The 7,912-nt window shown below is 29.4% G+C and overlaps 1 long non-coding RNA gene across 1 annotated transcript; it reads right to left on the reverse strand.

Moving 5' to 3' along the window:
• Positions 1–1,635: 1,635 nt before the first annotated feature.
• On the reverse strand, positions 1,636–7,912 carry LOC125802211 (uncharacterized). Its single transcript, XR_007439207.1, has 3 exons — positions 7,689–7,912; positions 7,257–7,299; positions 1,636–4,622 (listed from the first exon to the last, which is right to left on the reverse strand). It is a non-coding gene; the product is annotated as an uncharacterized LOC125802211 (long non-coding RNA).

Consider the following 7,912-nt stretch of genomic DNA (forward strand, 5'->3'; position numbering starts at 1 on the left):
TTAATGAGTATTACAACCGTATCACTATTATACACCAGGTATATTAGAAATGTACTAAGAATTCATGTTAAATATATGTGATCTATTTACATTAGAGTATAAATTTTTAATTTCCCTGAGGGAACCCTCCCAAAGGGATCAATAAAGATCTATCTATCTAAATATGTAACAGTAACTATCTAAACTACTGTAACAGTTGTTTTTAACACACTTTGCTAAAAATGTACAAACTTCTATTTGGAAATGAGTATTTTAGAAATATACTGAATTGAATTAAACTAAAAGTGTACTTCATGCACCATATTGTACTTTTTAATAAGTATGATCAAAGTTTACTTACAAACAATTGATGAATTAATGTACTTTTAATAAATTTTAAGTAAGTACATAAATCTGTTAGCATATTTACAGCATACTTAGACATTTTTCAATATGTTTTAAGTAAAATTATATATATATATATATATATATATATATATATATATATATATATATATATATATATATATATATATATATATATTTTCACTAGGGGTAAGGAGGCTATTTTTAAAATGTAAGGAGTAGAAAGTTCAGATTATATTACTTATAGAATCACTATATAGAGTAATTATATTAAATAAAAAAAAAACTGCTGTTTTTAAACAAAGCTGATATTCTGGCCAAGTTTAGCAAACATTTCTCCATATATTGTACAGTATGATTTGTCATTCATGTAATTATCATGACAGGCAGGCTCAAATCTAATATAAATTAAGTCAAATAGAATAAATATAGCCTTTTGATTCACTTTCACACAGACTCAATAAGTTAAATTATTGAGGGTGTTTCCATTTATTGTATGATAAGTCAATAATGTAATTATTTTAACAGGCCTATTTAAAACAATAAATATGTTTGAAATATACTGAATAGTATTCGTAACTGACAGCACTACTAGGCTTCTTCAGTATACAGGATATAGCACTGAAACATAACACAAGTTAAAAATGACGACGGAGTTGAGTTGAGGGAATTCCCAACTATTCATCTGAAGAGGGGTTTTATTGAACGAAGAGAAGCCTGAATGAAAACAAGCTGAAATAAAATAGGAGCCCCTAGTGAAAAGAAAGTAGATTAAAGTATACTAAGCATTATTATGATATAGTGCACTGAAGTGTTCTTGTACAACAAAGACTTACTTAAATTGTGCTAAGTGTACTTAACTGTACTAAAATGGAACTATTTTAAATATACTTAAGTAACATTTAAACTACTTTAAATATTTTAAATATGCTTACAGTACAATTATAATACATTTAATCAGTAATACAACTGTATCACTATTTATTACACACCAGGTATATTAGAAATGTACTGATAATTATTATTCAATATATTTACATTCGAGTAAATAAGCTTTTTTGTTCCTGTCATTTGTACGTAGCACAATTCTAGTATACATTTTTGGGTGTAAAAATATATTTTAATATACTGTACTACAATTTTTAGCGTGTTACAAATTTACTTATATTATACTAATATATAGCACTGAAACATAACACAAGTTAAAAATGACGACGGTCCAGACCTTGGCCTGAGGAAATTTTCTCTAACTGGACTGAACTGAATTCTAATTAAATACCCCTGCTGACGTGGCTCAGTCCTCTGTACAGCATTTCCCCCTCTCTTACAGAGTGCACTGCAGCTCAGCAGCACTCAGAACAGGATACAATAACACCAGTATGAGAACGAAGCTCTCAGAGCTCCAACCCACAGAGTTCCTCAAAGTTAGAAACCTGAGCTGTTCTACAGGGAGCTGAAAGCAGGAGACGGACTGAGATTAGCTTTGTGAGGCGAACAACGGCACCTTTCTGTCAGACCTCACTGCTTCACTGATAGCTCAGCCTCAAACAATGCAGCTTTTCTCACCACTAATCAGGGCAGAACCACTACAGTTCCACTCACTTTATTACTACAACCCTGAACCAAGCATACATACCAACCAGATCACAGTTTCTGAATCACTTTCTCTGATTTTGCTATTTATAGGTTTATATATGATAGTTATAGGTATGTTTGAGTAAAATGAACATTGTTGTTTTATTCTATAAACTACAAACAACATTTCTCACAAATTCCAAATAAAATATTGTCATTTAAAGCATTTATTTGCAGAAAAAATGAAAAATGGCTGAAATAACAAAAGAAAAACAGATGCAGAGCTTTCAGACCTTAAATAAGGCAAGAAAGAGTTCTGAAATCAATATTTGGTGGAATATTCCTGTTTCTTAATCAAAACTTTATGCATCTCTGCATGTTCTCCTCCACCAGTCTTACAAACTGCTTTTGGAAAACTTTATGCTACTCACTCCTGGTGCAAAAATTCAAGTAGTTCAGCTTGTTTTGAAGGTGCATTGGATTATAAGGTGCAATAAACCACACAAATTTCTCTCCTTATTTACAGTAAGCTTAGATTTCCAGATTTCCACTAAGGCTGGGTGCAGCAGCATTAGCATTTGCAGCTAACTGGCTAACTGCTAGCCACTGTTAGTGCTAGTAAATGCTGCCCGACAGCGCTACCCTGGGGAACCCTGAGTGTTCCAGTAATCCAGGGCAATATTAGGTAGCCTATCTGTCTGTCTGTCTGTCTGTTTGTCTGTCTGTCTGTCTGTCTGTCTGTCTGTCTGTCTGTCTGTCTGTCTATCTATCTATCTATCTATCTATCTCTGTTGTATTAAATCAAAATTCTTATAATATATGATTATTTATCAGGTTTAAACTGATCTTAAGGAATACTGTATGTCTGATTTACTAACAAAGAGCCAGGTGAACACTCCCACTGCACATTTTATTGCCATGTGCTGCACCTTTGCATGTTTGTTCCTGTGCCAAAACCTCCAGCGTAATTCTGACAGAGACTGAACAGGTGTTGCCAAAACATTACCACACCCATCCCATAAAGAACTGTGAGTCTTTACCAGAGACTTAACAGACTTTAGAGTGAGTGAAGCCCACATGTGCCATGGGTGCGGCCGGATCATCACTGCTGCTGTTAGGAGGGCTCTGTTGTGGCAAGACTAAGGAGCAGAAACTATTTATGTTTATGAGCTTTTATTTTAAAATATGGAAGTGGTTTAATACATAAATATATATATAAAGGCATATTCTGTTGAATCATTTCTGTCTGTCTAAATAAATGTGCACATAAAATAACTTTAAAATTCATTTTATTATTAAGAATAGTGTCTTATACATTGACAAAACAAATTAATTAAAATATGTTATTAAAAACAATAAAAAACTAAGAAGAACACTGAGAAAAAATATGCATTTGTTGCTTGTCCCCACTCTCTAACTATAAACTTTACCATGAAATATAATTATATATATTTTTTGCATTGTTCTGTGACTCCAAATATATATATATATATATATATATATATATATATATATATATATATATATATATATATATATATATATATATTTTTTTTTTTTTTTTTTTTTTTTTTAATAATAAATCCATAGTATTTAAGTTAAAATAGTACAATTTAGTTTGGAAAATTGTCCATGTTGTTTTTTCACTAAGTCCTGTTACCGTAACACTTTACCCTGATCATTTAAAACATCTGAAACATTCTACAACAGGAAGTCACATCTACAACAGGAAGTGACATCATCAGCTGGTCCTTCTGAAGATCATGGGAAGACCAAACCTAAAAAAAACTATTTTTTTCTGTATATTTGATCTTATTGTATCGATGACTAGGGAGTTCAATTTCTACACTCAGTCCTGTTACCTAAATAAAATTTCTTAGATCTTATTTATTTCTTTTTTTAAATACAAATTTTGGGAAAAATCACTAAAAAGTGATCAGTGTCTTCGTGCTATTAGCGTAGTCGCCAGTTAGCTATTTTTCATGTTTTTGCTAATTTTATGCTAAAAACTCATTCATGTTACTTAAAAAATAAAAAATAACAGGAGTGAGTTCCAGTAACAGGAGTGATTTTTTTTGTCCTACATATTAATTATTTGAACAAGCAGTCAACCATTTCTTTAAAATAAAGACTTTCTTGAGAGAAAATCAAAGGAATTAATTAATTTGCTTTTAAACATGCTTTTTTTTTAATGTTTCATGAGTTTTGGTAACAGGACTGAGAATAATTGAACCATTTTTTTCTTGTTAAACATTACGTGAAGCTGCCTAAATGTTGTTAAACATGTTTTAAATAGTTAAATATACATGTTTTATTAGCTTCAGAGTTGAAGAAAGATAAAAAAAAAAATAAAACTAGTTTAATTTGGAAGAGTTACAACAAGCAAATGGCACTCATTCAGTGGAACGGCCCAATTTATATCAAATCATCTCTATTCAAAACACACAGTTGAAAATAGCCATGTCTCTAAGCAAACAGATAAGCAGAGCATTAAAAGACAATAGTTTTGTATTTATTTTATATCTGAGAAGAAATGAAAACATGGCTCATGTTTGGTCACGGTGCATTAATACCTGTCATCTCGTATCAATAGACTGAGGTTTCTGGCTCTGTTCTGTTGAATTGAGGGATTTATAAACATGATTTCTCTTTTTCTCTTTTATATGTAAAAGTAAAGCCACTGTAACTTACCCTCCTGCTCCCTAAAAAACAAAAAATAAAAAAGAACAGAAACAAGGAGGAAGAAAAACCTTATTAGATGAGCTGCTAAAGAGGAGCAGTATATATTTTGACTGCATCTACTGTTAATAATACAGTAATAATGGATTTCATGAATAATTAAAATGCTCTAGATTACTTGTAATAAGTGCTGAGCATTTTTTGCAATTAAATCAATTTATTTGATATACTGTGAATTACTCAATGATTGCCAGTAACAGGAGTTACTTTTTTTTGGTCAAAAATATCCATTATTTGAACATGCAGTCAACAGTTTCTTTAAAATAAAGTCTTTCTTGAGAGAAAATCAAAGGAATTAGTGCACTTGCTTTTAAACATGCTTTTTCTTTAAAGTTACATGAGTTTTCATAACAGGACTGAGAAAAATGTAACCATCTTCACCAGTATGTATTTTGACTGGATCTACAGATTAATAGTACATGCATGTCTCCATTTTTTGCATTTTTTAACTTTAACACAATTGTTTTTCTTTGTACCTGTAAGTTTTCATGAAGAATGGACCAATTAAAATGCTCTTAATTACTTATAAAAGATGCTGACCAACTTTTGCAATTGAATCAATTTATTTGAATTGCTGTGAATTAATCAATCCAATTTTCCAAATTGAGTAATCAAGTTTATACAGCTTTAGGTACCACTATAGCTTTTTTTTTAGTTTACAGGAAAAGTAAAAACTTAGTCATGTTTAATAGGCATTAAAGTAAAAAGATTATTTTCAGAGTATTCAGAGTACAGCTGGGTGATATTGTAAAAATATTGCAATAATTAATAATCAAGTCAATTCAATTAAAAGAAGGAACATTTTGTAGATGTTCTAAAGCAGTATCAATCAGCACAACTTTACGCTATTAAAAATATACAAAATATATGTATTTTTTTTTGTTAAGTTAAAACCATGCAAGACAAAAAATAAAACTTGAACCCAAAAAATCCAGCCCGACCCGACCTGCTCCATAAACTTCCATACGCCCAAGCCTGACATTTTATTATTATTATTATTAATAAAGAGCGCTTAAACAGAGCTTTTTAACTACAATTCCAAAGTTTTGTGTGATTATTTGTAGAGAACTAGAAACTATATTTGTGTTTATATATATATATATATATATATATATATATATATATATATATATATATATATATATATAAATTTTCATTGGTAAAAACTGCCTATATTATTTTTGTGTTCAATTTGAAGACTGTGTCCCTTATTATTGTTGTTGTAATTTTGCCATATCTTTGTATGTAAAGTGTCTTTGAGAATTAAAAAAATATATATATAAATACAATGAACTATTATCATTATTTATTTGAATTATTATTACATTCTAACTTTTTTAGGGTTACAGTTGTTACTTTATTTGTTATTGGAAAATTGTAATTATATCACACCATATATTTATATACAATTATTGTTCAATATTAACACTAGCTAAATTAAGCATTTAGTTTTTGTATTGGTTAGAGTTTAAATTCTCTTCCTAAAACCCAAACCTGACCAAATGCCCAACCCGAACTCGGGCAGAGATTTCCCACCACTTTCCACTGGCTCTGTCTGATCGGGCTCAAGAAAGCGGTTGTTACTTTTTATTTTATATAAAGATATGCTGTAATAATCACAATATAGCAGTAAAAGTAAAATAACAAACCAAACTGTGATCCTAAAAAGTTAGAATGTAAAAATTACGCAAAACATTCAAATTAAAAAGTTAAAAAGCTTAGTTTTAGAGCTGTTTTTACTAATAAAATGTCAGACTTGGGAATATATCAGTTAATAGGGCAGGTCGGGGTCAGGCTCAGACAGAAGGGGCCAAGTCGGGCTGGATTTTTGGGCCCAATTTAAGCTCTAATATTGGTTTTATAATTTTTTTTACATCTAGTATGGTTTCAACTTTTGCTAATAATTTTAAAGATTGTGGAGTTTTTTTTAAACAATATATGATTTTTTTTCCCTTTCTTTACAAAATACTTTTACAATATATATATTTATATATTTTTGCAATACTAAAAGTATTTTTTTTACAGTTTTTAGTTCATTTGTTTTCTTAAAAGTGATTTTCATATATATTACTTCATATATATATATATATATATATATATATATATATATATATATATATATATATATATACTATTGACCAGTAGTGTATATATATATTGTAAAAAAAAAAATTACAATATCACCCAGTTGTACTTGAAATAATACATTTTATTTTGACGTCTGTTTTTTTCTTCTCCTGTAAACTTTTGCAATTTGCAATTTTTGCTGTTTTAGACATACAACTGATATTATATACTCTATCTAAAAATAAATAAAGTCTAAATATGTTATGTGTATCTTGCATTCTTCTACATCAATACTAAAGATCAGAAAGCTTGTATAACATACAAATATAATAAATAAAATAAATTAAACAAACTTCTTAACTTTCAAGGTAAAATAGAGGTCAATGCGGAAAAAAATGGAGCATTCCTATTGGTCAAGTCATCATTAATTTTTTGACACAATGTAAAGAACAATAGCCAGATTTACTTTATATATTTGTATATGGTATATACAGTAGGTAAAAAAAAAATAAAAATTACACAGTACTTACTCATATTCAACTTCTTCTGTGTCTGACATATTTGGATTAAGACCTGTTTTACACAAAAAAAAATCTTTTAGATTTTGATTTTAGTTTATTTTTTATACATTACAATTTTTTTTTATATAACTTATTTTCACACATTGCAATAACATTGCAATATTGCTTGTATTATCACATGACAATAATGATGATGCTAATAACAGCAGTACAAATGGTACTACTGTGGCATTACTGTCATTGTAATAATTCAACACATTTCTATAGATATTAAGGTCATATTGTGTATTAAAAAAACAAAGAAAACGTTAAATAATTCAAAATCTACTAAAGTTATACTTAAAATATCTACAAAACCAAAGTAATTTCCTGTATTTCAGATATATCAGCGTTTTTAAATTGATTTAAAGCACTAAATATGAAATATAGCATGACCTTTACCTGTGTTTTGTCCTGTAGTTTAGGGTATCCTTCAGAAGTATCTAGACGCCTGTGTTCTAACTCAATCGGCTTATAAAGCGTCCCTCAGTCACATGACTATCTATAGTGTTTTATCTCCATACGTGCCTCAGAATGGAACAATGGGTGGACACACATTCTCCACAGAGATCCATCGTGGCTATTTATACATGCTGTGTGCAGCTGGCCAGCGCTGAGCTAATCTC

The sequence above is a fragment of the Astyanax mexicanus genome, chromosome 5 (assembly GCF_023375975.1).
Source record: "Astyanax mexicanus isolate ESR-SI-001 chromosome 5, AstMex3_surface, whole genome shotgun sequence".
NCBI classification, from domain to species: domain Eukaryota; kingdom Metazoa; phylum Chordata; class Actinopteri; order Characiformes; family Acestrorhamphidae; genus Astyanax; species Astyanax mexicanus.